The sequence below is a fragment of the Vanessa tameamea genome, chromosome 6 (genome assembly GCF_037043105.1).
Source record: "Vanessa tameamea isolate UH-Manoa-2023 chromosome 6, ilVanTame1 primary haplotype, whole genome shotgun sequence".
Taxonomy (NCBI): Eukaryota; Metazoa; Arthropoda; class Insecta; order Lepidoptera; family Nymphalidae; genus Vanessa; species Vanessa tameamea.
Window position 1 is genome coordinate 4,044,409 of NC_087314.1, and position 19,528 is coordinate 4,063,936.

The 19,528-nt window shown below is 33.2% G+C and overlaps 2 protein-coding genes across 4 annotated transcripts in view; both read right to left on the reverse strand.

The window, feature by feature from the left end:
• LOC113393362 (cyclic GMP-AMP synthase-like receptor) overlaps positions 1-18,424 on the reverse strand; it is a 186,452-nt gene extending 168,028 nt beyond the window's left edge. The window contains exon 1 of the mRNA XM_026630208.2: positions 18,419-18,424. The gene's annotated coding sequence lies outside the window, so the exon portion shown is untranslated. The remainder of the gene's footprint in view (positions 1-18,418) is intronic.
• LOC113393532 (uncharacterized) overlaps positions 1-19,528 on the reverse strand; it is a 125,249-nt gene that overhangs the window by 63,833 nt on the left and 41,888 nt on the right. The window lies entirely within an intron of this gene.

The following is a 19,528-nucleotide window of genomic DNA, read 5'->3' on the forward strand; positions in this document are numbered from 1 at the left end:
CCCCGGTGCCTTTAATTAATATAGTATTCCGCTTTAGCGGTACCTATTTTTGTTTATAAAAATACAATATTGGATACAGTATTTATTTTATTCTTTTAAGTATATAGTTCAAATGTAAGCTTGTCAATGTTTTCAAATGACAATTGTCACTAAACTAATCTCTAATATCTATGTAGTATTGCGGTTAGTGTAAAATGTGGATTTGTATATATATTTAATGAATTCTTCAAAATAATATTTTTATATTATAACAGTTATTATTTATTTTCATTTAAATAATATATGTATAGATATCGTTTACAATATACAAGGTATTTGTTTTTTTTTTATTTATACAAAAAACGCTATCGCTCATGCTCTATGACATCGTTCAACTGGCTTTGATATGACGGCTTTTATCAGGTATTGTTTGGCTTTTACGATTGATGGAGAGGTTTTGGTGGGGTTGAAACGGCGGAAATCTTAGGGTGGAAATGTTTAACGAGTTTAACATTGATAGTACATACCGGTAGAAAATAATTTTTTACTCCGTTGGTAGGTCGTATTCATTAATGATAGAAATATTCATCGGGACATTTCGCAATTATAAGTTTGCTTTTTAATACAGTAATATGTTCCACCACCAAACAACAGTACCCAGTATTGTTATATTCCGGTTTGAAGGTCGATTGAGCCAGTGGAACTACAGGCACAAGGGACATAACATTTTAGTTACCAAGGTTTGTGGAACATTGGCGATGTAAGGAATGTTTAATATATCTTACAGCGCCATTGTCTATGGGCGGGGGTGACCTACTACTAGTGTAAGGATTGATAATATTTATTGACGAACTTCTTTGTGTATCGTCAGCTTCAAGTTCAAATAACACATTCTACTTTTAACATCGCTTGTACTTAGAAGAGTTAAATTTAGGGCAGCCCTAACAATAAAAAAATCGCCGTACAAAATCACTGAATAAATCTTTACGAAATTGATAAACAGCTCGTGTGAATATCAAAGAGACGGCGTTTTCCTATTTGTCAGATACGACGTGTGGTGTTACCTTTTAAATTGATTTTCACGTCGGAGCATCAAGATTTTGTATCGACATTGTTTTCCTTTAACAATATGAGCTTTGCATAGCATAATCTCCCATTTTTTCTGGCGTATATTAAACATTAGGTTCAATTGAAATATGTTGATTTGACTTGTTTATTGTTGTGTGGGTAAATTTATTTTAGCACTTGTAACACTTGTGATGGCATAGAAAACCACCTCGGTGTGCGTTTGTGTTTACTTATCTCGTGCTGAGCTGTAAAGGCTAACATCGTAGGGAAGCGTTTGTCAAATTCAACTCAAATTTACATTTGTTACAAGAGAAAAAGCCTCTAGTCCAGCAATGGGTAATATAGTCAGTTACATAAATTTTTACTATTGGCTTAAAATAATACTCGCTAACACAATTTTCAAACCGAAACCAAGTTTAACTATAAAACAACTTGATTCGAATTAGCGATCTTCAGTTAAGATCCAGTTCACTGGGAAATGTTGGCACTAAGTATTAGGTATATGTCTATACATATAATAAAATTGGAGTGTCTGTTTGTAACATTAAAATAACCGCTTTTTACTAAATGCATATGTATGTATACACGGTACATATACAAAAATTAACAAAATATACAATTTTTGTCGGTCGGTCTGTTTGTTTCGGCTTATATCTGGAACGGCTGGACCTATATTGACGGGACTTTCACTGGTAGATAGTTGATGTTATAAGAAATAACTCAGACTACAACAATAACTTTTTTGTTAAATTTAAACGCGCACTAAGTCGCGGGCATAGCTAGTTCTTAAATATAAATCTAAGAAATGTGTTTAATAGATACCCGGCATACAATTTATTTCTTGTTTAGATTTTCTGTAAGAATTCGCTCTAATATTAAAAATGCCTCTGTTAATGTTTGTCCGGTAGGTCCGCTTGCCGCCCGAACGCCCACCTTCACAACAAACATCTTTTTCGTAATCTTTCATACACAAAAAAGCATCTTTCCACATGAAGTATAAACAGAGGGGAAACTTTAGCGAGTATGATAAAGGCCGGTCCTTGGAAATAACTCTTGCTAATTTTCATATTACTCAAAATCAGAATTTACTTCATTGGAGTAGACTTCAGAATCGACATTTTACAAGATCATATAGAATTTCCCATCAATTCGGAAATTAAATTATATCAAAGAGAACCAGTAATATACTCAATAGTAACTCTTTCCTGGCGATTAAATTACATTCGTTTGTTAATTAAATCAAATTGAATTATTATGTATCCTGCGTGCATCATCCTACATACGGCAATGAATGTACCTACGCCTTTTTTGTCATATATATTCTTTATCGAGCAAATATTTATAGCTTTAATTTGGTGGTAGGGTTTTGTATAAGCCCGTCTAAACAGGTACCAATGCTTAGTATTATTGGTTCCAGTTTGAAGGATGAGTAAGCCAGTGTAACTACAGACACAAGGGACGGAACATCTTAGTTCCCAAGGTTGGTGGCGGATTAGCGATGTAAGGAATGGTTGACGTCTCTGTCAGCAACAATGTCTATGGGCGACTGTGATTACTTACCATCAGATTCCTCATTTGCCTTTCAAACTATGTACTTATATCATAAAAAAGCCTTATTTATATAAGATTGAATTGTATTCATGTAATCATTTAACGCTAAAACTAATTAAGAAAATAATTTTAAATATTTAATAGTGACGCCCGTAGGTTTTGGCTGATCTGTACCAACATGTTCAACTTAGTAGTTTATATTCTGGGTTTATAAAATAAGATCGGAATAAGAAGGATTCCCACGAGATAGCGTGAAACAGAATCTCCATAACTAACGTACACGCGCGAAGAGGCTGGCAAAAAAGTCGTTAAAAAAATGAAAATCTTCCATAGTTATTTAGGTCTTAAATATATATATATATATATATATATATATAATATAAAGAAATGCATCGCATTATGAACGCCGTTTGTTTGGGTTTTAATTAAAAACATTCCAGGCTTTACGAAATTTTTATGAATGCTCTTTAAATGAATTTAAACGAGTCTCAAGACGTCTTTATGTGAGTCTGGGATGAAATAAGTATTCGCTTACAAGCGGCCCTTTCACGGGCTTGTATTACTTTTGCGTTTAATCGCAGTACTTGTTAAAGATGGTCAGATAAGCCACATTGAATGTGTACGGTTTTGCATTTCATATTGTTTCGTATGGAACAATACCCATGTTGGTAATTGTTTTGTTGACGCTTAAACGTTTAGGGGTTCGTTATAGAATGTATTTTACAAGTACTGCAAATATAAAAATCGTAGCGACAGAAGAAAAAGTAGAAATCTTTGTTTGCGATTAAGTTTGTTATCAACTATCTTCGCGACTCGGTAAACCCGATTAGGTAACAGACAGATATATATTATAATTAGTATTCATATTAACCATGCTAAATTAATTAATTTCAAATCGAGAAGGATTGACGTTAGAGGTATATTCTATGTTTAATTTAAGCCATACGACTACTAATAAATTTTAGTATCTTTTTTGTGTGTTTGATCAGCACGAATGAGGTTTGCCGGCTCTGATTAGTTACATTTCGTAAATGCAGTTACTTGAACGTTTAAAAGGCGTATGTTCTAATGCCAATATATTGGATATTCACCTTCTACATATACTTATAATTATATACAGAACTTTTTTAATAAAAAAAAAAACGTAATATTGTTATTATTTATTAGTTACATTTACTAATTCTCATTTCAACGAAATTATCGTTGACATCGTAAATAACAGGCACGGTTTAACGGAAATTTTAATTAAGTTACGAACTGCGGTATCGGAATAATTGCTCAGTAGTAAATAATACATACATTTATAATCAACGAACTCCTTAAGTTTTGCAATGGGGTCACGTGACGTGATCAGCTTTAATTATTCATCTTAATACAAGAGTAACCCAGTAGTGGGATAGATTAGTAAAGTAACAGCTCCACTAGTACTAGTAAAACACTTTTAAAGACTTAAGTAAATTTATGTGAGCTTAGATAAACAGTATAAGTATTTTCATTGCTAAAACAAACTTTTTTACTATCTTTATTATCCGTTTTAAGTATATTTTTAGATTTAAAAAACTCAATAAACTTTACTGCGGTGTCCGTAAAAGATTTACGATAAGTTCCGATTTGTAAATTATTACTATAGTCAGCTTGGTGTAATGGTTGACGCGTGGTAGAAAGACGCATTCTACCGTCACTGCCGCGAGACTCGGCTGACGGTGACACTTGGGCACGGGACCAAAATAAAATGTCACTAAAAATGATCATGTGTTAAGAGACGTTTTAAATTTTCTTTCGTTTTTTAACGATAAGGACTCCAATACACGAGAAAATCAAGCCACCTGGTGTGAACGTGTTAACTTTTTCTTAGAATGGTGAGGCATATAGCCTTAAACACGCAATTTGTTGTCGAACAGAGGATTTAAAGGTTGGTTTTAACGTTAGAATAATCAGTAAGTTGGTGCAATACCTAGACGATACAACACTCTCATAAGCCGTAGTTCTGTTTAATTTCAGGTGCAGGACCAATGTATTTACGTGCTCACCGAGGCGAGAGAGTGGACACCAAATTCCAGACTCCGGACTGTTCCTGAGAATTTTTCGATAGAAAAACCCAATAACTTTTTATCGACCCGACTTGAGGTTCGAATTCAGGTCCTCGGGATCTGCAGGCAATGAAAATGCCCGGGCAAATGTCGACTAAAGTTAAAACTTAATAAAAGACATTTAAATTTAGAAGGCTTGAAATAATTTAGGTAGTCATAGTAAGATGACGACGATATGATTTTTTCTTATGCCGTTATGTGTTACATCTTTCTGTTGTGTGACGGTGATTTCTTAGTGGATATTATCTACCTAGACCAACTCTACAATCAAATAACAATTATTCGTATTCAGTGTGAAAGATATTTGATCTGGTGATATTACACAAAGGACGTAATCTGAAAATAGAAACTAAGGTCGTTATCTGTTTGTAATGTAAGGTGATTCAAGCCGCAACAGCTTAGCAATAGGGGTCGCCTGTCGACTGGATTGTTGCAGGTACGATCGCAAAATTGACGCCGGTCGCACTCTTGAATGCTTAGTCAGAAGATGTACGCGAATAATAGTGAAATGTTTGGTAAAATTGGTTCGTTGTCGAACGCGGCTTCGCTCGCGATTTAATTGGTTGTCAGTTGTTAGGCAATTAAAAGCGTATGTTCTTCCTTAGGTTAACCCTTGCTTGCTTGAGACCAAATTTCATCAAATTTGGTTTAGTGGCTGGCCGTAGAATATTAACAGGCAGTAAGAGTTACTTTTGCCTTTATAATATTAGTATAAATATTGACTTCCAAAAAAGTGGTTCCAATTATCAATGATAGTATCGAAATAGTTTTTTGAATATGATTTGTTAGAATCGCTGTCTGGTTAATTTCAGAAAATGTATGTATTTTCATGTCATTGATCTTTGTGGAAAGTTAAACGCGAAGGTCGAGGGCAACAACGGGGCAGACAACCTTCACTGTCCACGCAGTGAGTTAGGTAATTACGAGCGACACACCAAACACGGTTCAAAAAATGTAATCAGAATGATATTGTATATGTTAATGTAACTCAGTCTATCTGTTTGTTAACTCATGATGGCTTAGCTACTGAAACGATAGTAATGAAATTTGGCATAGCCTGGGACCTAGACTTAACCTGGCGGGATTAACGGGGAAAAATATAAGGTTCGTTGGGGCAAGATCGTACCGATCGAATTTCCATCTAATACGAGCATATTTTTATTAATTTTGTTCTCTAGGTACTAAAATATTTATTAATTTTGTTCTCTAGGTACTAAATTCCTTCGATTGACTGGAGAAGACGATACAAAAAGTTGTCGCTCATTGACGACCTTAGCCCAAGGCAGGCTATGCTGAAGTCGTACAGAACGGGTATAAAAATTAAACTTTAATCAAAGAGGCGCTTTTGAATTATCATTTTATAAGTTTAAATTTAATGTTAAATGTAAAGCTGTTTGGAATGGGGATTCTATCAAGAATAATTGATAAGGAGTAGTTACTATTTGTAATTATACATTTTAATCAAATCAAATATGATTTATTCAAGTACCTAATATGTACAATAAAGTTTCAATTTTACAATAAAAATTCACTTAGTGGCAGGGCTTTGTGCAAGCCCGTGCCGGTTTGAAGGGTGTGTGAGCCAGTGTAACTACAGGCACAAGGGACATAAGATCTTAGTTCCCAAGGTTGGTGGCGCATTGGTGTAATGTAAGGAATATTTGTTATTTCTTATGGGCGGTAGTGACCACTTATCAATACTTCTCATTACATTATTTTTGAATATCGAATAATCGTCAATATATTTTCGTAAGACGGAAGAAACAGTAAGAAACTCGCTCGCATACTCGCATAGTTGCTCATTTCAAAAAACCTGATTAGTGTTAGTATTAGTTTTGTTAATGTTCACCGTGAATCACTCATCAAATCCATTAATGTCTTTAAAACACGAAACTACAAGTAAGGTTATGTTATAATTTAATAGATCAGAGCATATGTTATCTTTATGGATCAAATAAAATACCGTTAGTTACTAATGGACGTATAAATTTCACATGAATACAAAAAAAGTATCCACTAAACATGCTAATTTAGGTCTTATGCGAAGGCTATAAGATATAAAATCGTTTTGTATTATCGAAAAAAGGCGAGTATAAAATTATTATCATATCAATTTGTTTTTGAATGTTTAAAGTTCAATTTATGTCTTATTAGTTTCTGAATAAGGTTCTAAAATACTTGTAGGTTGTTATTTTAATTAATAGTATATTTAAAGGGCTCGTTAGTGTGTGTTCTGTTTTATTGTTGGTTTTATATTTTTTATTAACTAATGATTGGATGTGTTTCGAACGTGTTCACGATTTTGACTTACAATTAGTTACATCAATGAAGACAGTTTTGATGGACATAAGCGGAAGTTTTTTTTTTTAAATTATATCTGACATATATTTTTTTATTATTAATATAAATGATCAAGTACATTTTAAATGTGTATATAATTTTTTCTTATTGTGTTGTGTGTGCAAATAAATGTTTAATCTATTCTTATCTATACTAATATTGTAAAGAAGTTTATTTTGTTTTTTGGGGTTGGGGTGAACCTTCAGTACTAATGATTTTTTTTTTTTTTCATTGGTAGAATGCTATATTATTACATGTATGTATGTATGTATGTATGTATGTATGTATGTATGTATGTATGTATGTATGTGTATTAGCAGTGCTATAGGGTACACTCGTAACGCATAAATTGTACTCACGCGGAGTCAGAAAATACAAAGCACTTCCGTACATTTTTCTTTTGAGTATGTTATTCTATTTTTTTTCTGTTTGTCGTTGATGAGCTTTATCAATTGAAAGTAAACATAGACAAAATATATGTTCGAAACTTGCGAATTGATATAAATTTTCCTCAAATATCCACTGAGCGAATTATTTATCTAAACGTATCATATAAAAGTAAGTGATTACCACTCATATACATTAACAGTGTAAGAAATATTAACATGACGCCGCTAGCCATAGGAACTTAACTGTTCACTCGCATTTTAAACCCAAACAAAACAAAACAAATTAGTAACTTTTAATGTTTGGTGGTACAATCTCTACATAGTATAAAACAAAGTCGCTTTCCGTATGTACGCTTTGATCTTTTAACCTGCACAACGGATTTAAATACGGTTTTCATCAATAAACAGAGTGATTCAAGATAAATGTCTAGATGTATAATATATGCATTTTAGTACATTATAGTAGATTAAAGCCAATAATTTCAATATTACTGGCCAAAAAGAATCCTTTTATGTATGTATGTTATGTAAGTATGTTCTTCAATCCCAAAGTTGTACATAGACCCTTATTGCACTCGCGTGAAGCCGGGACGGGTTGCTAGTAACATATATATAACTAACATAAGTAGGTGGCAACTATCCAGACATGTCTGCACAAAGCCCTCCCAGCGTTACTTTTTCTGTTTCAGCATAAATTAAACAAGCGATCCTTTCCAGCTTTGATATTCCTTTATTATGACAGACACACAGTAATAGAATCCGCTTTAATAATATAAAATATCGCAGCAGCATAAAGACAAATACAGATTATATGAAATTAATTCTATGAAATTCTGCTACGCGTGATATCTACCAACTATCATTGGAGAAGCTTGATCGAATCAGCTCCTGTAGAGAGAATTTTGTACAGTAGTGGGACATTTATGTTGCTGTACTTAATATGTGGTTACAATTAGTCTTTTGTAAAGGAAAACGTGTTTAGGAGATAACTATGTGTTGGTTGAAGAGCTGTAACATATGTACCCACCAATGCACATTGGAGCAGCGTAGTGAAGTAAGGTCTTAACCTTTTGCTCAAATGGAGAGGTCTTATCTTAGCCCAGTTGTGGGTAATTTCCAATTTGCTAGTTTATATGTCACAGTATAATGATATTAAATATATACATACAGCATGGATAAACTATGTCGTAATATCCATATATCAAAGTCTGATTTAACTTCAATTCGACTGTTAATTGCCACAAATTACGGAGTATGCAAAAGTTAAACTTCATATAGTAAAGTAGCAGGTAGAGCTTGTAGAGTCGTTGGAGTAGAGTCTATCAATTAGCGTTTGATAGTTGCACAATTAAAACAATTCGCCAAGTCATTTGGGAGAGTTGAAATGCATCTAGTTATATAGGAATACGTCTAGTTAACAAAATAACTAAATTTGCAGAGAAATCATTTATTTTGGCAGTACTCATTTGTTTTTTTTTTTGTGTAGGTACATAACACTTATTATTGTGTTCATGTTTGTAAAAATATACAGATGTATGTATTGCAAAATAAGACTTTCACAAATATTTAAACATATTTTATAACGTACAAAATTGTACCCATTTTTTGAAAAAAAAAAATTCATGACGAAATAATTTATAATTTTGAATTAAATTAATAATTTTATTTTTGACTCTATTTTCACAATATAATAATTTAACATTGTTGCCAAAAAAAAAAAATCAGAATTAAAATGACTGGCTGAATAAACTACAATACTTTTAAACTTAAAGAATAGCGGCCATTGTGAAAATGAGCCGCCGTGAGCAGACTTCTATAATGACGCAACGCGAGAAAGTCCTTATTTATATGAATAGCAATGTTTACAAACGTCATTATAGTTAAATTTGGAGTCTAGGTAGTCTAGACTTTCAATTGTTATATTTTATTTCAAGCAAGTTCCATTTTTATGAGCACTGTAACTATGAATATATTTATCGATGCGCTATAATAATGCAGTTAGTAAGCTCGCTTTAATAAATAAAAAATGTGAGGTCGATAACCTTAGAATTAGTTAGACAGTAATTACAAACATAATATCATGTAATGAATCTCTTTTGACAAACAATTTTTTTTTTTTTATTATATATAGGTAAGTGAATGTCCACATATTCACTAAACATAAAAAGCAATTCCATGACGTCACATTAACTTAAGTGTCTATGATTTCTTTGGGAGAGATCTCTGTATCGTATTATATAGTGTGATCATAAATTTTATTTCCAATTCTAGGCGTTTAGAACACGAAGGTAAATAAAATAGTCATAATTATATATTTGTTAGAGAAACGTATAGCATTTAATATTGAGATTTTTTATACCGCTATTTATATATCACTCGTTTGTGAAGGAAATATGTAGATCGTCATCATTACAATTAAATGGAAACGAAAAAAAAAAAACACTATGTAGTTACATATGACAGAATAACAATTATATATTTTTTATAATGTCTACTTTTTATACTGATATGCCGCGTGAGTATTTACAAAGCAAATAGTTTTAAAATGCAACATTTAAAATAAATAACAAACATAATGTCGCGTTTTACTCCACATATTGTCATGTTAGCGTTTTATAATAACGTAGAAATCTTTTTACATTATATTCCTAGTTAGAAATCTAGTTTTATACATATATAATTTATGGTATAGGTAGGCAGACGAGCAAATGGGTCACCTGATTTTAAGTGATCACCACCGCCCACAGATATTGGCGCTGTAAGAAATATTAGCCATTACGTCACCGATGCGCCACCAATCTTTGAAGCTGAGGTGTTATGTACCTTGTGCCTGTAGTAATACTGGCTCACACACCCTTCAATTACAACAATACTAAGTACTGTTTGGCGGTAGAATGTCTGCCCGTCTGAGTGCTACACAGGCGGGCTTGCATAGAGCTCTACTACCAATTACTAATATAAATGATTACTCATATTTTATTAGCTAAATCTGTACTAATACTATACAGAGAATAATTTCTCTGTCTCTCTGTCTATCTGTTGCTCTTTCGCGGCAAAAATATCCATAAAGAAAGCTCGAACTCCAAGGAAGACCATAGGCATAAGATTTTTATGCCTGACACGAGCGAAGCCGCAGGCGACCACTAGTTTTATATAAACATATGACTCATGTTTGTTTGGTTGTTTTACGAAAAAAAATTATTAATTTACTATCGAGTTATTACGTTAATAGGAGCAGAGTTGGTTGTTAGTACTTGTTAATACAATTACTAAAAGTGACTTCGCAGCTGAATCTGTTATATCTAGACTTGAGTAATAGCTACAGCAATAAGCAATTTTTATTTTGTTCTCATAAGTGACGTTAAACGAACAGCTGTTTATAATCCTAGGTTTATAATAGCAGTTAAGTGGACCTAGTTTTATAATAGATATATCGTTCATAGATGCATGTTTACGTCCACTTAAAGGTATATTTTGTTTTGTGTTAATAAGACAACGAATACCGAACACCTACTTATCATCATCCATAATCCTAGGTTTGTATATAAACAGGTCCAGGTTTATCAAGCACCTGTAAAAATTAAATCATTAACAGCTGCATGTTTAAAAAATTCCCAGATAGTATAGATATAATTTCTTGAATCAATAAAAAAGTCTGTTAATGATTCTATTTTAATATTCAGTAAGTAGGTGAAATACAGAGAATACAATAATTCTATAATTTCCTGTTATCTGTTACCCGAAGCCCGTGGGTATTCACACTAACTTCTAACTTCCATTTTGTGGTCCAAGGATATTCGAGAAGGCGACTAATAATGTGTAATTGAATTCTGGGCAACAGACTAAGTTTAATACATTTTACGAAGATTCATTGTAATGGTTCTTTTAAAAGCAAAAAAATTAATATTCCATAAATAAAGTTTGAACAAAACGTTGGCTCTTGATGGGAATTGAAGAAGAAAAACGCTAAGTGTAATATTTGATTATATTCTAAGGAAATCTTTTCTTGATATATTTATTGTAAGTTTATGAAATTAACATATATGTGATTTTTTCAATTTTTTTTTGTAAGCCTGACTGGAGAATCATCCTCCTCCTCATCACCTATTCTACCAAACAGGAATAAGTGCAACTACAGACACAAGGGACATAACATCTTAGCTCCCAAGATTGGTGGCGCATTGGCGATGTAAGAAATAAATAAGAGTCAATTGCCAGTCCACCCACCGTTTTTTCTATAAAAAATAGCATAGCTGATGCCGGTTAAATAGACCGCTTCCTGGACTGGTAGGGGATTTACCCAACTTTTGGGCATATATAGGCTGTTTTAAGGTAATTTGTATCTGTAAAATGTACCACGTAATATGAGTCGTTGGTTTGTAAATTAAATCATAATTGTGCGGATACTAGTCATCCACAGCACTTTTTCAAACGATAAGACATTTTATTAATTATGACGTCTGGTGCGCAAGGAATAAATTTGCTCGCTTTTTAGCAAGCGTAGATTTTACCTCGGGACAAACATTTCATAAAATAGTAACTCTTCTCTTTGGGTAAGGAAATATTCTCAGCTTTAATATCTCGCCAGTCCAAGGGTAATGAACCGTTCTGTCAGATATTAATAGGATTCATGGAGGAAATTAATTAATTATTATGAGGATAGTTTACTTCACTAGACGATGAAGTCATTTGTGGTTTGACTCATGGTTAGATGTCATTTTCACTTGGTGGTGGGACTTTGTGCAAGCCCGTCTGGATAGCTACCACCCCCACTCATCAGATATTCTACCGCCAAACAGCAGTACTCAGTATTGTTGTGTTCCCGTTTGAAGGGCGAGTGAGCCAGTGTTACTACAGGCATAAGGAACATAACATCTAATTTCTCAAGGTTGATGGCGCATTGGTGATATAAGGAATGGTTAATATTTCTTACAACGCCATTGTCTATGGGCGTTGGTGACCACTTACCATCAGGAGGCCCATTTGCTCGTCCGCCTACCGATATAAAAAAAAATACTCGAAGACATTTCTAATGCGATATTCAAGGAGATAACGAGTTAGCAGCAGTGGTGTTGATCCTGAATTTATTCACAATCTGTCGCGCTGACCGATTCCGGCTGCGGCGGCTAATCTCAGCCAACTACGCAGGATATGTCCTGCGGAGTTGCGTAGTTGTGCACTATAATATGTCATAGTGCACAAGTATGTGCGCTAACACAAGTACGGTCTTTATTCTCTCACTCTCATTATCCGATGGGACGGAATGGAAAGAACAAACGGCGTTACGTACTTTCCGAGGTACGGGAATGTACACATTTCCAATTTCCAGGCTCAGGGCTGTTATTGCAGGCTATATATGTTATTGAGAACTTATCTTCAGAAACACACAATGACTGTTTATCGGCCCAAAAGGTTTGAACCCATGACCTCGCGATCTGTAGCCTTATATCTAGTCACTAGACCAACGAGTCAGTCAACTTATACTTGACTACTAAGTATTGTTCTTTGGTGGTAAAATAATTAACAATGCCTATGGCAGGCGCGTTACATCCTGATATAAATGATAAAATTTTACCTTACGCAATTAGATTCTTACGAGTTGTTATGAATCGTCATTAACGAAGAAATATATTCAACTGATAAGAATCAGTAATAAGTAACTTATTTTGACCATTTGAATAAGACGAGGTGTGTTAATAAAAGCATAAAATAACTAAATACTTCTGAATGAAAGCATAATCCCAAATGTTACAGCAAACTTGTCACAGTTTGCCGTTCTGACTTTATTCGTCGGATCGATTACTCGCCAGCTTTTATATCTTCTCTACTTTTTCATCTCGGGAGGATTAACTGACTTCGTTCGGCCTTTGCTGCCCTCCTTATTGGCCATTCTTTTAGAAATACAAAAAAAAAAGTCGTTGAAAATGTCTTGCTTACTATTTCGGTACAATCGTAGAATACTTTATTGATCCAAATAAAGATAATTTAAAGGAATTGCTTTGTTTATATTGTTTTCATTTTATAGTATCATAATTTCATAGTCAAGATGGTTCAGTGGTTGGGACACGTACATTTTTATCCATGGTGGTAGGTTATTTTGCTAGGTTTATTTTAAATTCACCTGATCGGCGGTTAAGGAAAATGCGAATGCAAAAATATGACATTTGTTAATATGGGTCGGAGAGTTACTAACAACTGTTTATCCTGGAATTACATGGCTGAGAAGACGCGGTTAAAACTAGATATATATTATTAATGCTTCGCATTTAATTCGTGTCGAATATAATAAAAATATTACAGCAAACATTTGCAACAAAAACGATGTATGCTTTATAAAATGGTCTGTCAAGAATCACGAGTGGGAGTCATAATTGCCGAGGACGGCATAGACTGCAACACACGATTGCCAATTTGTCTGGTATATTTGCATTTCTGTTATCGTCTAACGTCTAGACTAGAATAACAAATTATTCGTGTTAATATATTTATAAATACTAGTGTTCGCCCATTGGTAGAAATTCAACCATAAAATCATTATTGAAAATTTAAGGAAAACGTAGGTTACTTTTGCTTTTTACTTTTATTTTACTGGTAACAATAAAGCTTGTCAATATCTAGCTGAATCGTTTGTTGTTTTTTTCCTACTTAAATTTAACTCTCTTCGATTTATTTGATAACCAATAGAATTGCATATTTTAAATTAAAATTTCGAATGCTATACTAAAAGAACCGATGGCAAATCGTTTTTATCAGATTAACGGAAAATAATATAACAAAAGTATATTCGCTATAGTAAGGTAAACTAAGGTAAATGTTCAGTATTGTACGTCAGACATCGTTAGTTAAGATTTCCGTGACACGTCGCTCCGTTGGAACAGGCAGCCGGGATACTGATTTCGTTATGGTGATTTGAATCTCTGTTATCGGCATGATCGCCGGACGACGCCAATTTCTGTCCATTCAGTTTGGGAAACAGTAAGCTAGGCCGCTCAGAAACGATCAGGATGCTGTATACGGTCTCGTTTTGCCACGATTTCGTGGTTTGTGAATTACATTATTGCGATATATAAATTGTTGTTTAGAGCTGAGTTCGAGATATCGTTTTAAAGCTGGGGCGTAGAGTGTATTCCACCATACTCCAATGACTGATTGGTGAAAACATGTGTGTCATAATTTGGATACTTGCAGGTTTCCTCGCGATGTTATCCTTCACCGCCGAGCACGAAATGCAATATAACCACATATTAAGGACATAAAAACTCAGTATTGCTTGTACGGATTTGAAACTACAATCCGGCCAATATTTACGTGTTCTAACAACTAGACCATTGGTTTATCGTTATTAGTGTATCTTTCATTATTCTATTAACGGATAATATTACTTACGGAAATAATTCTAAGCCGACCAAACCTGCTTTATCCGTCTGATGTTCAAATTTGTAAGCAGCGTTGTAACATGACGTTTAACTTCAAACAATATCATTGTATAGACGTCAGATGCTGCCGTTCAGATTTTCATGTAAATTTCTCTAACGTTCGTAAATAAAGCTTGGAATTTCAATATTGCATGAATAATATACATAAAAAATATACAGGGAACTTGAGAAGGAAGTGTTGTCATTATTACCAGTTTCTCAAATAGTATATTTCTTTGTAGAAAAAAAAAATCAAATGTCGTACGTCATTAGGATCAATACCCTTGGAAGTCATCTCAGAGCTGATATGGATTTATTTTAACTAACATAGCAATAAATACTGCGCTTTGGCGGTAAATTCTTAAGATTGAGATAATGCTTTTCGAAATTCAAAATGAATATCAACAACATATTATTACAATATTAATCGACAACTTGCAATAGGTACTCAATATCGTTGTCTGTCCCAATTCAAGTAAGCTAGTGTTACTCAGACGCAAATGACATAACTTAGCTCCCAAAGTTGGTAGTGGATTGACGATGTAAGGGACTATGTAATTGTTAATAGTTAAAATTTGTCAGTGGCAATCTTTATAGGCTGCGACTTACCATCAGATAAACCATTTGTCAGAAATATTTAAAAATATTCACTTCTCAAGCTCGTTGACAATTTTATTGTTAAATTCATCCCAAACAAACCTTCATTTCCATATTCTGTGTCATCAAATTAATATTATGTACTCACATGTACTTCAACCTCTCATTACCAACTCGCTTTGAAGTCACGTGAAATAGCATTTTTGCATTATATTCGCGCTACTTGTGTATTATGGAACTGGGTCGTCGTATGGAGAGGCTTATTGTGAAAATAATATTATAGAAAATTATTTAGTTGCTGTTAACATGTTTAGATTTATGATGGTGTTCCTCTCCGTGATTTCGGCAATAGCATGGGACATATTATAGTGCACAAATATTCACCGTCCATTCCCTTAATAATCCGATGACGAATGACATCCAAAACCACCCAGAAGAGTTCAGCTGCAGGACCAAGAGGAGTCTTCGTCTAACTTCCGAGCTGTTACTGAGAATTTCTTAATAAAAACTCATTAATTTAATATTGAACTGATTCGGGATTTGAACGTAGAACCAGAATCTGCGGCCTCTTACCGACCAGTTGATGTTGCCGACTAGAGTAAGTAGTCAATGTTTAGGTTACCTTGTTAAAATCAATCTATATTTCTATCCATATAAGTTCTGTGGGGCTATTACGGTTAGAGCATAGCAACTGTTGCTATCAAATATTTATTGCGGATTGATATATGTTGCAGTCATTAACTCAGTATTATGGAGTATTATGCTGCTGCATACGTCCATAATACTGGTTTTTATTTTTTTGCTTCGATTTGATTTCAATCCGCAACAAACCTTTGATAGCAACATTTGCTATGCTCTGACCGTAATAGCCCCGCCCCACTGGGCTACCTTTACTAGAAGATTCTATAACTGGTTTGTTTAATTTTTTTTGCGAAATTTTCAAATCTATTCGACATCAAATATTTTAAATTATTTAGATCAGAATGAATCTTTTTTTAGGAACGAAGTTAGTTTACACGGCTTTCAGTTGAATTAACTGGCCGAAATCTTCACGTAAGGAATGCCCCATCCAAGCGACCTTTCCGTTCTATTTACTATTTTCTTTCTATGTATATACGTTCTTTGTTATTGTTTTTAATCATACGGGATTATTAATAAAAAAAAAAAATTTACATGTTCACTTAATAATTCTCAAACATTGTTAATTTATTTCATAGTGTTGTAATGTTTCATACATAATATAAAGCGAAAGCGACTTCGTCCCAACCAGGTGTTCCCCGACGCCTCTCGTTTTTTTTCTTTCTTATCAAGGCATACTTGTAAATGATAATTAGATGGTAAATGATCATCTTTGCGCTTAGACACTTAGGCCAATAAGAAATATCTTTTACCTAAAAACTGCACTACAAAACATACTGAGAAAACAGTTGTGCTACCAAACTTGTACGGCCTTTATGTAAATTATAAAAGAAATATTAAACCTATTTCAAAGTTATATAGCGACCTATTAACGGATTAATTCGAACCGAGATATTAAGGGTCTCATAAAATAACTTACAAACTCATCACGGGATGCATTTCAACTGATATCAATTGAAACCGGTCTGAATCCAAGCCACGTATATTAGATACACGTTTCCATTGCACGTGTGAGTTAAATTAACCGTGTCGTGCCGGGTGAACTTTCGAAGACTATTACTGAAATGATACTTCTTTCGGCAGGATTTGAGTGAATTTTCGTCAACTTCGAGTGCAAAGAGGGTAAAATTGTTTAAAAAATCTTTGTGTTATATAGTTTCTTATTTGCGATTTTAAACGTCACATTCTGTTTTGACTCATTCATGTGTTGCAAACATCGATATTTTCGTTACTCATATAAATATATAATACGCAAAATAGTTTTAGTTTCGTGATGTATTGTATTGTTCGGTGGATTTAATTTGCTTTATCTTTTTGAGTGTTTTAAGAGTCAGTATTAAAATAAAACAAATATTTAGCATTGTAGATATTGAAAACCAAAGAACAATGTTAATAATAATAATTTCGTTAAAATCTTTTTATACCGTCTCTACTTTATTTGAAATATATTTTATTATTTTTATCGTTAATGTAAAGGTTTTAAAGGATCACACTCAATTCTGTATTTCAGTTTTAGTTAAATTAAAAATCTAAGTATACATTCAAGTAGACAAGCAATTCAAATAATTTAAATACGTAAAGTCAATCTCCTTCTGGGTCAGAATGTGAATTTTTCCGAAAACAACCGACAAGAAACGGAGAATTAAATTCTTCTATCAATGAAAATACACGTGTACACTTATTCGTAATAAATAAAGATATGGATTTTAATAAAACAAATCACACTTATTAAATAATAATTTATGATATAAAAGAAAAATATCCTTGGACTACATACTAATACACTAACATAGTTATAATTTTAGTTCATACAATAAACTTATTATTTTACGTAAATATTTACCTGTTAGTGTATTTTTATAATTATAAATCATGTCGATAACGAAAAAATTTAATAACAAATCTCTCAATCTGAGCTGACTGATAACTTCAGTCTTATAGAACGCGTAAAGTTAGATTAGTGGTCCTAAGACGCCGCAGTTTGCGGTACACATAGTCGTTAGATTGAAATCTTGAGATGCATTCGAGCCGGCGATATCAATAGGACCGCTCCCGGTCTCATCCCGAGTAAGGTATACATACCTACTTGAAGAATATTGGACGCACGTTCACTTTATACCGAGATGCGATTTAACTTTGACGGTAGTATTTTCAAATATATTATATAGAAATATTTTAGTTTTATAATTGAATGTTTAAAGAAACTATATCGTATTAATTACATATTGTTAAGGATATTAAGATAGTACTATTCAGACATGTATCAAATAAAATAAAATATTGATGGATTTATTTTTTCTTTTCTCTACAAGATTTATTTAATAAAATATTAAGCAAACCTTTGCTGTATTGTAAAGTCGATAAAATAGATTTACAATAAAATAAATATTTTTTTCTTTGTTTAATAATCTTTTACGCAAAAGTTTTATTGCAGATAAAGGTGTGCCCATCTAGACGCACAAAGTCATAGTATTGTTACGGTATATTTTGATAATATTAAAAATAGTCTATTGGCTGACTGAATTTTTCATGATTGGTTAATTTTAAAATGGCAACAGATTGAACGAATTTAATTTCTATGATATTATTTTATATATTTAATCTTTTTACATGTATCGATTTTTTTAAATTTCGAACGGTAGAATGAAAACGCGTCCGCCTTTACATGTGCTGGGGTATCGTCTCGTCAAATATTTCCCAGCTCGAGGTGTGGATTGTTATTCTAGAGAATTATAACGTGTTATTTCAGAACTTTGGCGTAAACATGTGCGAACGTAGATTTTAATTGATTTGCACGAAACAGGGATCTTATGTGAAAGTACCTTTATAATGTAGTATACGTTATTGCAACATCGCTAAAGATTTAACTTCAAAGAGATTTTGAATATTTTATACGATATTGATACTCTGTGTTAGGAATCGTTCGCCTTTGACAAAACTTTCTGACGATGTTGCAGGCTGGTTTCTGTCTAGAAAACTTTAGTTGTAATCAGAACAAGTAGAAAGAAACATATTAAAATGAATGTTATATTAAATAGATAGACAGACAGATGATGAGAAGGCAACTTTGCCTTTATACATTGTCAGAGCCAATAGACTATTTTTAACATTATCAAAATAGACCTTTGTGCGTCTAGATGGGTACACCTTCGTCAGTTATTCAACCTCCAAACAGGAATACTTTGTACCGCCGTGTTCCGGTTTCAAAGGCAAACGTACGAGTGTAATTTGTTCCCAGGATTGGCGCTGCATTAAAGTGAGGTATGATTGTGTCGAATTGTTTAGATTTCTTCTAGACCGGCGACATTAAGCATTAGGTAGAATAAATAGCAAAGTATATCCAACCATCAGGGTCTTAGTTGTTTCAATTGTTGCATATGGAATTGTAACGATTACATTATACCGAAGCTTATAAATTGGTAGTTGTAAGTAGTATGCAGGCGGTACCTAACCAGGTAAA